General features: G+C 37.5%; 2 long non-coding RNA genes across 2 annotated transcripts in view; one reads left to right on the forward strand and one right to left on the reverse strand.

The window, feature by feature from the left end:
• The window catches only part of LOC117667268 (uncharacterized), a 41,323-nt gene that overhangs the window by 17,309 nt on the left and 11,356 nt on the right, over window positions 1–12,658 (forward strand). Inside the window, exon 2 of the long non-coding RNA XR_004592000.3 lies at window positions 712–824. This is a non-coding gene — a long non-coding RNA (uncharacterized LOC117667268). The remainder of the gene's footprint in view (window positions 1–711; window positions 825–12,658) is intronic.
• On the reverse strand, window positions 6,515–10,447 carry LOC117667271 (uncharacterized). Its single transcript, XR_004592001.3, has 2 exons — window positions 10,385–10,447; window positions 6,515–6,886 (listed from the first exon to the last, which is right to left on the reverse strand). It is a non-coding gene; the product is annotated as an uncharacterized LOC117667271 (long non-coding RNA).

Below are 12,658 nucleotides of genomic sequence, written 5' to 3' on the forward strand. Positions count from 1 at the left end.
CCAATTTATAAAATTATCCCACAAAATACTTTTTCCATTGGTTCCTAGGACATCCTTTAGCAGATAAATGTGATTTAATCACACTGTTCTTTAGATCTGGTTCTGAAGTCTTAGTGATAATCAGTTATGTGGTTTTACAGTTTCTATGAAATCATCAGCTGGAAAGCTTTAGGGATAGCAGCAAAACTCATTCAGTTTGTAATTTACCAACTTGCATTTTCTCATAATATACATAGATTGAAACATCTTAAATTTAAATGTGCACTTCTTTATCCTTGACATTGTAGATTACAATTTATTAAAAAGACAATTGTAGGAAAAAGTTGCATAAATACACATTACATTAGATGAAAATGCAGAGAAGTACGTGCATTAAGAAATGTTAAGTACAAAAATCCAGGCTGTGAGAAAAATACATACAAAAGGCTACTTTAGCTGAAAAGATAAATACAACGTGTGAAAATTTTTCAAGCTGATTTTTATTTTAAATCAGAAATTCATTTTGAAATGGGGAATAATAAACTTTCATGTAAGAAAGTAAAAAGCTTGACCAGTGCAAGGTTGATAGAGTTCTTTGTAGAATAAGGTTTTTCCCTCATGCTTTTTTTGTTTCAAAATTTATTTATTTATTTATTTATTTATTTACTACTTTTGATGTTTTTTATAAACATAACTAAAGCTCCTTCCTTTATTTATCATCTCCCCTAACAGCAACCCTGTGAGGTGATTTGGGCTGAGAGAGTGACTGGCCCAAAGTCACCTAGCCAGCATTCATACGGTCATGCAGATAGAAGAATTGGATGTATTCCTGTACTACAATCTTGGTATAATTTCTATTTCAGCTATGTATACTGAAACATAGGAACAAAAGTAACCACTATTAATCCTTCAAATTATTGTTTAGCCACCTTTTGGGGCTTCTTGTTTGCTTTCAGAATGGAGATGTTTCCCTGTTTTGAAAAGATTTTCTCCTTGAAATCGCAATTTATGAAAGGTCTCCAAAATGTAGTGTGGTGCCCATGTACAGTCATAATCAAACTATACAAAATGATAGAAGAAATGTATGGACAATACAGAAATGATCCAGGTTGGTTACTTTAGATTAAAGATGCCTTTGAAATTTTCTTGAAACAGAGCCAAAAATGAGTTAAAGAGTTAGCCAAAATGAGATAGTCAGAGTAACAAAAACTAAACTAAAAGGAGATAACTGTTGTTGTAACACAAATTAAGAATCATGAGGGCCTTTAGATGAAGTTCATATTATTTATTGGTTTCTTTCTACTAATTTGATTCTTACTGATAATATTATCCTCCTCCCTATTTTTTTTTCGCTGCTACTTATCATTTTTTTCACTTTCTTGGCCAAATTACCAGTTATTCTAGTATGGCACAATCTATTAATAGGCATTAACCTCACATTCACCCAATATTTCTCTTACTGAATGTGTTATCATTGTGTTATCAAATCACAAATGTGGAGGTAGAACCAATACTAGGTGGCTGTATATATTGTTGTTTCCAGAAAATAACCATCTTCACATTTACAGGCATATGAAGACCTTTTAGTAAATAATAAATATATTTCAAGATCCTCATGTCTTTTAATAATATGCAAATGTGATAAAAACTACTTTTGCAACTCCCTATTTTTTTCTTTAGACACATCATTATAAAAATCAAATATAGTAAAATGTCGAAAATGCTTTTCTAAACTGCAGATCATAAAATGCATCCATCCAAATATACAAAGCAGCTGTAGACTGTATATATTCTGAAAACCATTAGCTTTTGTATATTAATCTACTTCAGAGTGGTAGAATGAAATAAAAGGAAGTATTTATTACAGTCAAAGATCAGTACAATTCAAAATAGTCAAAGAGTATCTAGTTAAAAGTTCTGGAATAAAATAATAACATAACAAATAAAATCTATGTTTAAATCATAATTCAACATCTTATCTATGTGAGGGTGATGAGTTATCCTCCCATTGATCTCCGGAGTTGATTGGTAGAATAGCAAGATAGTTTAGAAGTTAATTCTCTCACCCATTCTATCCCAGACAGAAGAAATGTTCATAATATTCATATTAGTATGTAATCTTTGAACCATCCTTGCTGTTGATTGTTGTCTTCCATCTACCTTTTCCAACATTGGAGCCTTGTTTTCACATAATTATTTGTCCTTGGGAATGGGGTTCATATCCCTAAGAAGTAAAGCAAGAAACAGATAACACTTTCTCTTTTATCTTCTCCTAATGTTCAGGGTTTTCTTTAAAAACATTTTTTTGCATTTGTGTGAGAAGCACCAAGGTGCTTCCTGGTTGAAAGGATTAGCAGTCACTATTGCATAGGGAATGCTCAATTGGGAACTTCTTTTATCTCCCTGGCAGGAACTGGGGTGAAGGATGAGAGTTCAGCCTTGCCCTATGGCAGCTTTCGAATCTCGAACATGGACTTGCTAGCCTCCTGCCCAGCATCCCAACCATTCAAGCCACCATGTTCCCAATGAGATTAGATGAAATGGCATTTCAAATATAGATGTGTGTAATGCACACACACACAGAGGGAAAGGGAGAGGGGGACGGAGAGGGAGAGAGAGAGACAGAGACAGAGACAGAGGGGAGGGAGGGAGGGAGGTGTTTCATCAATCTCTGAATATTGTTTTAAAGTCAGTTTGAAAAGTAATACAGTATTAGTGGGTAGGTTTCTTACCATATTGTGTTTTCTGTGCCCACATTGATATGCAAAACATGACTCCTCCCAATAGCATAAGCATGTAAAGGAAAAGTTTCATCATATCTTTTTAGAATTAAAAAATAATAAAAACATAGTGTAAATAGGCAATCTGAAAAGGTTTCTGATTTTGTCCCTTAATTTTATATGTAAGTAATTCTTTCCTTTCCTCAATACGCTAGTGATGCTGTTATTTTTAAAGTAAAAATATGTATATTCCATTTTGGAATATGTTTATAGCCCTGTAAAGAAACAGTGGATCCATCAATCAGTTCTCAGTATTCAATTGCTAATCAGGTTTGGAAAAAAAAAACAGGATTGCAATAAACCAGGCAGCAGCCATTAACTATTCCTGCAGACACTCCCGTCTGTTGAATGGAATCAAGATGCAATTAATCACAAAGCTGCCTTTGTTATCCACAAGGATAGAAGATCATCCCAAGTATGTTGATTTGAATGTACACACTGTAAAGGCATTGGGACATTTAAGAAAATTGGTTTGCTTCAAATAAGGCCTCTTGTAGCAATGCCAATAGTTTTGGGGATCTGTAATATTGCAGACCAAACTAAATTATGCCATAGTATGCAAATTGCCTCTTCTGGGACTTGGATGATAGGATCTTACTGGATATTTCAGTGACACTTCATACTATTGATCCTTCTGGATTGGTGAGTGAATGTTTCCAGTGTGTAGCTATGAGGAAGAAGCAGTTGAGCTACAGGCTACTCCTGCAATACTGGAGATATGGGGTTGTTCCTGCTCAATATCTGGCACAGTAAGCAAGTGAAGGGGATAAAACAAATTGAATTTCAGTTCTAGCAAGACTGATTTGGTGTTTGTCCAAATGCTCACTTGTCTGACCATAGTACCTATGCTTACTGAGGATGGGGCTTTATTTATTCTAAGGGAGCATGCCCATAACTTGAGGGTCCTCCTGGATTCATGACTTTTATTTGATCAGCAGGTGGGGGATGTAGCCAGTGTAGTCTTTGCCCAGCTTCAAATGATCCATGCTTTATCCAATGGGAAGTCCTGGCAATCATGCTGTCATTACATTATTATTATTATTAATTAAATTTAAGATTTAACATCAAGATTTAATTATGATAATGTGATTTACTTGGAGCTATCTTTGAAAACTACTTGGAAATTTTAGGTGGTAAGCATTATATAGGGATGCTTGCAAGAAATGACCACCAGCTTAGGTAATGAGGCCCACAAAATTGGCTTATGTATAAATTTTGAGAAGAACAAGTTCATGCAAGTTGGAAGTGCTCAGGATAATATGCCTATTAAGTCTGTGGCCAGGCTATTTACTTATTTTGGCAGCATTATATCTATTGATGGAGAAGGCCATTAACTATCGAATTGGAATGGCGGCAGCCATGTTTTAATGCATGAGCCCAATTTGGTCTCTTCAAGAATGTTGTTATACTAACTGTAATATATGCTTGTGAAACATAGAAATATACAATCTAGATGATTAAATGGTTAAATGTACCAACAATGCTGCTTGAGAAGAATGCTCCGTCTCATATCATGACCATATCAATAATGAAGAGGTATTACAAAGATCAGATTTAAAACATCTATTGAGAACTGTGACTGAACATCGCATGTGACTGGTTGGCCATAACTGACTGGCATCTAAAAATTGCACTACATACCACCTGGTGAAAATGAGGCTGGCCTCAGAAAACCTGGTGCCAAACACTTAAGAAAGATTATTAAGGTCCCTGAGGATGATGACAAAGATACTGCAAATGAACAAAATCACTGGAAAACATCTGCTGCCCAATGTACTCTGCACAGGACCTAATGATGATGATGAAGCATTACAGCACCACATACTCTGATAGGGAAGAACTGCTTCAGGAATGTTAAGGAATGTATAGCATAGGAGTTACATTGGTCGCAAAAATGTTTTTCACATTTGTGTTTTTCACTATAATTAAGGATTAAGGCCCTTAAAACCTACATGGCTTCTCCATGTTATCTAGAGTGGTGTTTTCTCCAAATAGAGTCTGCCTTTAATTCAGCCCAAAAATGCTTGAGATCCAGGAGTGTGGCTCAGAAAACTTTTCTGTGCCCACTTCATTACTTTGGAATAATATGCTCACCATGTCTTGATGACCCTCACATTGATATAATTTAAGAGATATTGTTATTTCATAAGAACACTGGGGAGTATATTTTTGGTTCCTTTGAGTTAGTTAATGGCAATGTTTTGCCACTGCCTGCTTCTTAGGCTGAAGGAGAGTGTCTGGCTCAAGCTGGCTTCATGCCTTGGCAGGACTAGAACTCATAGTCTCATGGTGCTTTTACAATTACACAGACTGACTCTCTACAATGTTACTACTATCATGTATGATGCTGAATGGTGGGAGATTCAGGAAACAGGTACTTCCTCATATTGCAGATACTGACATTTTCTACTACAAGAAGCAATGACCACTACCCAACTATAAAAAAGAATTAAGAGAATAAGTACACTCCTCTTACTACGTAAGATCTTCAGTAATAGTGTTCAAGAAGAATACTGTATAAATATATCTGTCTTGCTCCAGATGTGTCTCTGGGTGTAGAAAGAGTTCCTATAGTCTTCAGTTTAATGAGCAACCACTGATCTACCGTGTGTACTGTCACAATGTTACTTCCATGAATGAATGAGACTTAGCATTCATGTCACATATTTTTATAACCGCAATGATGTGTGAGGTGATGCAGGATTGATACTTAGTTATTTGTACACGGTAACAAAGTGTGAGTATAAATATTTCAGGATATGCAGTATCCAATGGGTCAGGCATCCAGTACAACCTATACTAAGATCAGGTCAAAACTTTGTGACACGATTCTAGCATAGAAACAAAAACTTCATGTTTCATGTCATTGGCAGCAAACATTTTCTAGTAAAGATTTCACACACCTGCTCCCCATATGATAACAATAACTACCGTATTTATCTTAAGTGTCTTATGACAGATCAACTCCTCAGCACTTTCTTATCATGTGACTACAGCATCCATCAGTGGCAACAAGGCTATCATTGATGGCATTATTCCCTCATGGTACCTGATCCTATATACTTGCAAAGTTGGGAAATGAGAAAACTGGAAAAAAAAACTTTCTTGGAATATTTACTTGGCTAATTTTCATGAGGTAGCACCCCATATTTCCCAAGCTTATTGAAATAGTGTATCATAAAGAAATTTAATTTCACTGGAATTACAGTTATACAGAATCATAGTGCTTGTCCAATTAAAATTATTTAGTAGAAGATGGCATGAGCTATATCTCTATGTCTCACTTTGCCTTTCTTGCTGTGTAAACACTGCCATGTTTGATTTATAATTATATAAGATTACGCTGCAAAATTGCATAAGAATGCAATGCGTATTCCTGTTCCTCTAACTTACCGTCTTTGCAAGCAATAAGCCACATTGCTTTTTTTTCCTCGTACAATAGAAGAAGGAACAATGTGAGCACTAATGTTTCTACAATAGATTTTAAGAATGAGGTTATATGCCAGCCACTACAATTAGAATGCATGTCCTTTCCAGGTTTCTATGGGTGGTGTTGATGATTTAGTAACAATAGGAGTAATAATATTGCAGGTAAAATAAATAAAATGCAACCATGAAATAATAATAGTAAAAAAAAAACCCAAAGATACATAGCTTTAAAGCTTCCTGTGTCAGTTTCCGAGAACTCAAAAAGGAAAAGAAAGGATAGCAGAAAGATTAACTCTGCAATCAAACTCAGCAATCATATATTCTCAAGCTAGTGGAAGTTTTATTCCTTTGTTTATATTTATATTTAAAGAGAGAAAGATATTTAAGAAAAAGGACCAATTGCCAAAAGAGATATTCAGACACAGAAATAGAGGAAAGGGGACACAATATTTAACTGATAAATATTTTCCTTGCCTTTGATGATGTGGAAAGGGCTCATTACTCATGCGCTTTGCACTTAGCGGAGAGAGGAACTTGGTAACCCAGCCACCCTGATTCACCCTTGGACATTTCATGAGTATTTCTTATCGCTCAGTTGAGCATAAACTCATCGATTTTATGGTTAAGGGAGCCTGAGATGGCTTGCTGTATTTTCTGCACTTAGTCCTGCCACTTCTGATTGGACCATCTGCTGTCACCTTAAAGAGACAAGTGTATATTATCAAGGTAAACATACAAATCACTCCTGCATTTGATCTGGGAGGAGAAAAAAAAAAAGCTCTTAAACATATTGATTGGAAAGTGTCAATAATGGTATAGGAATGAGTCCTTGAGAAAGAAAAGAGCACAGATATCATTGTCGTGAGTTTGGGCTGGGAAGTAATACAAAGAGAAATAACTGCTCTGCATAAGGATCTCAGTTAGATTTATTTTGATAAGAGAATAGAAGGATCCAGATCTCTTTCTTTGGCGAAAGAAAGATATTTAATTTAGAAATTACTCAAGTACAGTTATTAATGTTTTTTTTAAAAAGTAGATGATACCCCTTTCCTGAAACTGCTATTTTTCTGAATCAGAGATGCAATCCAGCATGGTTCTGACAGGTTCTGGAGAACCGGTAGCGGAAATTTTGAGTAGTTCAGAGAACCGGCGAATACCACCTCTGGCTGGTCCCAGAGTGGGGTGGGAATGGAGATTTTGCAATATCCTTCCACTGGAGTGGGGTGGGAATGGAGATTTTGCAGTATCCTCCCCTTCCATGCCCACAAAGCCACACCCACAAAGCCACGCCCACAAAGCCATGCCCACAGAACCGGTAGTAAAAAAAATTGAATTTCACCACTGCTCTGAATCCATTGCAGTCAAGGCAGCACTAACAATCAGAAGCATGAACATTTTCCTTGACCATGAATCTGGTATAATTATGATGATACAAGCTGAAACAATGCAATGGTTCTAGTTTTTTTTCCTTTGGGAATCACATTTTTGAAGTAATAAATTGCCAGAAAACAGCAATAGCACGTAGACTTATATACCGCTTCATAGTGCTTTAAAGCACTGTCTAAGTGGTTTACAGAGTTAGCATATTGCTCCCAACAATTTGGGTCCTCATTTTACCAACCATGGAAGGATGGAAGGCTGAGTCAACCTTGAGCCAGTCATGATCGAACTCCCGGCAGTGGGCAGAGTCAGCCTGCATTTTAACTATTGTGCCACCATGGCTCTTCAGAAAAGTATACCATGAGGATATGGCACATAAAAGAATGTATTAAATTATTCTTAAGAAGAAATATGGGAAGAGGAAATGATTTTTTCAAGAGTGGGCAATATCAGATATCAAGGGTTTACTCTAAAGCCCTGTAAATTCCAACCCCACTAAAAAGCGAATAGTACAATCATGTTCATGAATCCAAGCTTCTTCTTTTTATGAGTAACATTTGAAACCCTTGGGAAATAATCAGGCACACAAACCATTTTTATTTCTTTACAGGTTCCTTACAAACTGTAGAATGCAGCATAGGAGCTTTAAGTTAAGCCAAGAGCATTAGCTACTTGGTTGATATGCCCCTCCAATACTATTGAGGGCAAGAGCTTAATTCAGGAAAATAGAGGGGGGGGGGAACCATTAAGTTCACTTCTCTGAAAGATCAAAGTTACGCATGCAATACCTAATCTCCCCCCCCTCCCAAATAATGGCCAATCTATCTCTGACTTGCCAAAATGTATATACACACACCTGGATTCCAGTCCCTGCTTAGCCATGAGTAATTGATGTTACCCTACCTTGCAACTTGTTACTTTCCAGAGAAACAAAACAAATCAATGTCATATGTTTCAAAAGTAGATTCCTGGTTGTGATTAAAAAAGGACGAACATATTTTTTCCTCTTTCAATGGGCACCTTCTTCTCCTTTAATTCCCTCATTACGATCCTTGCTTGGAATAGTCAGCTTGGAAAAAGGACATATATTAGACTCAACAATCCTCTGGCTGCTCCTTATTTTTGCAATGGGGCAGTGGTAAAATTCAAAATTTTTTACTACCGGTTCTGTGGGCGTGGCTCGGTGAGCATGGTGTGGCTCGGTAAGCATGGTGTGGCTCAGTGAGTGTGGTTTAGTGGGCATGGCAGGGAAGGATACTGCAAAATCTCCATTTCCACCCCTCTTCAGGGGAAGGATACTGCAAAATCCCCATTCCCTCCCCACTCCTGGGGGAAGGATGCTGCAAAATCTCCATCCCCACCCCACTCTGGGGCTAGCCAGAGTGGCATTTGCTGGTTCTCCGAACTACTCAAAATTTCCACTACCGGTTCTCCAGAACCTGTCAGAACCTGCTGAATAGCAGGTTTAAAGGATAGCAATGGGGGGAGAGAGTGTGGAAGAGAATAGCCAAAGAGTTATCAAAAATAAGCAAGAAATTAGTTACGTTTTGTATCTGAATTTCCGCAGTGCACTTTTACGAATTACATAGAACATGAAAATAAGATTCAAGGACTGTACGTGTCCTGTAAAAGTGGGTATTTTCTTCTTGATCCAAAGTGTTAGACTGCTATAGTTTAGTTCTGAATAAAAGATGAAATGAAAAATCTTCCTCAGAAGTATTTTAAAAAAAATCTTAGAATTAAAGCATGTGTTTATGAAGTAAAAATAGGCAGGCTTAAAGGATTGCAATCTGCTCAAGACAGCTTCCAACAATCGATATACCAAATAAGTAGCAATTAATAAGTGATAAAAATAATGAAGTCATAAAACTCAAAATAGCTAGTGGTAGGGGCCACTGATGATATTGCAAAACATCCAATCAAAAGAAGGTTCAGCTAATCAAAGCAGGGGGTGGGAATCAAAAATTCTACAAGGTTTTTTAAAGTCCTGAAAAAATAGGTCTGAAGTCACCAGATGGTAAGGTATTCCCAGACATGGAGAGACTTCCAAAGTGTCTGTCTCCTGACAGTATTATTTTGACATTTGTGTGTGATCAGTGAGTATGTCTTCAATACTGATTTCTGAACTCAGGAAAGCTAATATGGAAAACAATATTTAAAGCATTTAAGGCATTAATTCTTCAAATATGTATTTTGAATTGCTTAGTGTTTAAAAATATATCTTTCTACTCTACCCATCCCACAGCTTGTAAAATGGGTGAGAAGTGATGGGCATTTAAAGTAGACCCCCAAAGAGCTTGACAATTGGTGGGTCATGTAGTGATTTATCCCACTGCATCGTTGTCCCCTACCAGGGATGGGCTGCTGGGGGTTTGCAGGGGTTCAAGACAACCTCTAGCTAAGATTCTGTGCAGTTCGGAGAACCCCCAAATCACACTCCTGGCTCCATTCACCCCACCCTGCCCCACCCAGGAGTCCCCACATGGCCCATTTTGGATGCAGGTAAGTGCAGGGCTCATGCAGAGGCTCAGGGAGGGTGAAGAATGGGCCTACCGGAAGTTCAGGAAGGCTGGAAATGGGCCTCTTTCTGGCTTCCAGAGGGCCTCTAAAGCCTGGGGAAGCCGTTTTCACCCTCCCAGAGGCTCGAGGAAAGCCTCTGGAGCCCGGGGAGGGCAAAAATGCCCCCCCACCGGCCATGGTGCAGGAGGCCGACTAGGCCACACTCACCATGGCCACACCCACCCAGCCACTGGGCAGAGAATCCCTTGCTAACATTTTTTAAGCCCACCCCTGTCCCCTACCTAGAAGACACTTACTGCCTCTTTGTCAAATTTATCTCCTGCTTGTTTTGTGGAGCTGGCTGGTGGTTTTCAAGACCTGAAACAAAACAAAATAGCAAATGTTGGTGAGGCAAAGTGCCTAGAGACCAGAAGGAAAGATGTGTGTCCACACCAGTTTGAAGGAAATGAGCAGCTCCTAGTTAACTGAAAAGATGGGCCAAATCATGTCAAGACAATCATGTCCAATATGTGTGCTTCATATTAGTTTGGCGCACCTGGAAGAGAAGAATACTCATGTGCAAATGCTGTTTGTTAATTTTAGTTTGGCGTTTAATACAATTATTCCTCAGCATTTGAAGAACAAACTGGGAGTAAGTTTTAATACTTCTTTTTATAACTGGATACTTCATTTCCTTAATGATAGGACTCGGTTTGAGCAAGTTGGAAGAAAAGTTTCCAATTCCATCTCCCTGAGTAAGGTACCCCACAGGGCTGTGTCTGTTACTGTTCACCTCGATGACCCATGACTGCTGTGCCAAGTCTATTATGAATCATGTTGTGAAGTATGCGGATGACACAGCAGTGGTGGGTCTCATCCAGGATGACAGTGAAGATTCTTATAGGGAGGAGGTGAAAGCTTTGGTGGACTGGTGCAATAAAAATAACCTGGTTTTGAATGTCAATAAAACAAAGGAGATCATTGTTGATTTTAGAAAGATCTGGTATAGTCATACTCCACTTTGTATCAAGGCTGGAGCTGTGGAGATGGTCAATAGTATTAAATATCTGGGGGTGCAGATTAATAATCTGACTTGGTGTCATCCTACATTATCTTTAGTGAAGCATGCAAACCAGCATCTGCATTTCCTGCATCAGATGAGGAGGGCACATATTTTTCCTTCTGTCCTGGCCACTTTTTATTGAGGCATGATTGAGAGTGTTCTAACAAACTGCATCATTGTTTGTGGTATGGTTTTGTGGTAGCAGTGCCTCAAATAGAAGGTCCATACAGAGTGTGGTAAGGACAGCTGAGAAGATTATAGGAAGCTTGCTTCCCATTATTTAGTATAAGCGCTAGGTGCTTGGAACTCGAAGTATTGTTAGAGACCCTACACACCCACTTCATGGTCTGTTTCTGTTGCTCCACTCTGGGAGGAGGTTTTGAAGTATATATAGCAGGACTACTAGATTCTGTAACAGCTTTGTTCCTTATGCTATCTATCTTGTAAATTTGCAGGATTCTTTTTTTTCCCCACCATGTATATGTATACATTCGAACTAGACTGTGATGTTCCTCTGTGTCATATGTGTGTGTATGTGGGTATATGCATAATGGTTATTTTTTGAAAATTGAAAACAATAAAAATTCATTTTAACGTATGCTGATTAGTGTACATTTAAAGTGACAATAAAGTTCTATTCTATTCTATTCTATTCTATTCTATTCTATTCTATTCTATTCTATTCTACTCTATTCTATTCTACTCTATTCTACTCTACTCTACTCTACTCTACTCTACTCTACTCTACTCTACTCTACTCTACTCTACTCTACTCTATTTTATTCTATGAAAGAAGAAAGGAAATGTACTCCAGAAGCATCTGAACATCAGTGTAGGAAGTCTCTGAAGTAGTTTAGGGATGAAAAAAATGGTAATATGATGAGGACATGTCTTAAAATTAGATTTTTTGTCCATATTTGGAGGAATGTGGGGATTTGGGCTTATTCTCTTCTGTATAAAACCACAGCCTTACTCTGCGGAATGAAAAGGTTAGAACCTTCAGTCTAGAGAAATCCCATGAAGAAGAAGACAGGACAATTGTCCAGGTCAACCTCTCACAGAATCAAATTTAGTCGAGAGATAATATACTTCATATGCTGGTTTATTGTAGAATACAAATAATTAGAACAGGTTAATTGATGTTTTTGAAAATAAAAGATCTGGAAATTCACTACCATAAAATTCTATATAGCTTTCATTCATCTCTGGTATATACAATTAATAGAAATACTCTCTGGTTCATTCATGATGCTATAGTATTGATGTAGCTGCATTCTAAATATGTGGCAATCTTATTGAAGCAAAGCTTTCTGTATAATTTGTTCCCCTGTGATAATTACAGTTTTTATTCACATCGAGAGACCTACTTTTGTTAAGTTGCAATGATGCACTGAAGTCCAGCTGTTATGCAGAGACACAAATTAAAAGGGTTATGCTCAAACCCAGCCGGAAAAAAATCTCAATACCCCTGTTTGAAGCTTTTCACATGCACTAATTTTTTCTAAATATCAAAGGAATCTTAATGAGC

The sequence above is a fragment of the Pantherophis guttatus genome, chromosome 5, assembly GCF_059756535.1.
Source record: "Pantherophis guttatus breed Tessera chromosome 5, ASM5975653v1, whole genome shotgun sequence".
In the NCBI taxonomy this organism is placed as follows: domain Eukaryota; kingdom Metazoa; phylum Chordata; class Lepidosauria; order Squamata; family Colubridae; genus Pantherophis; species Pantherophis guttatus.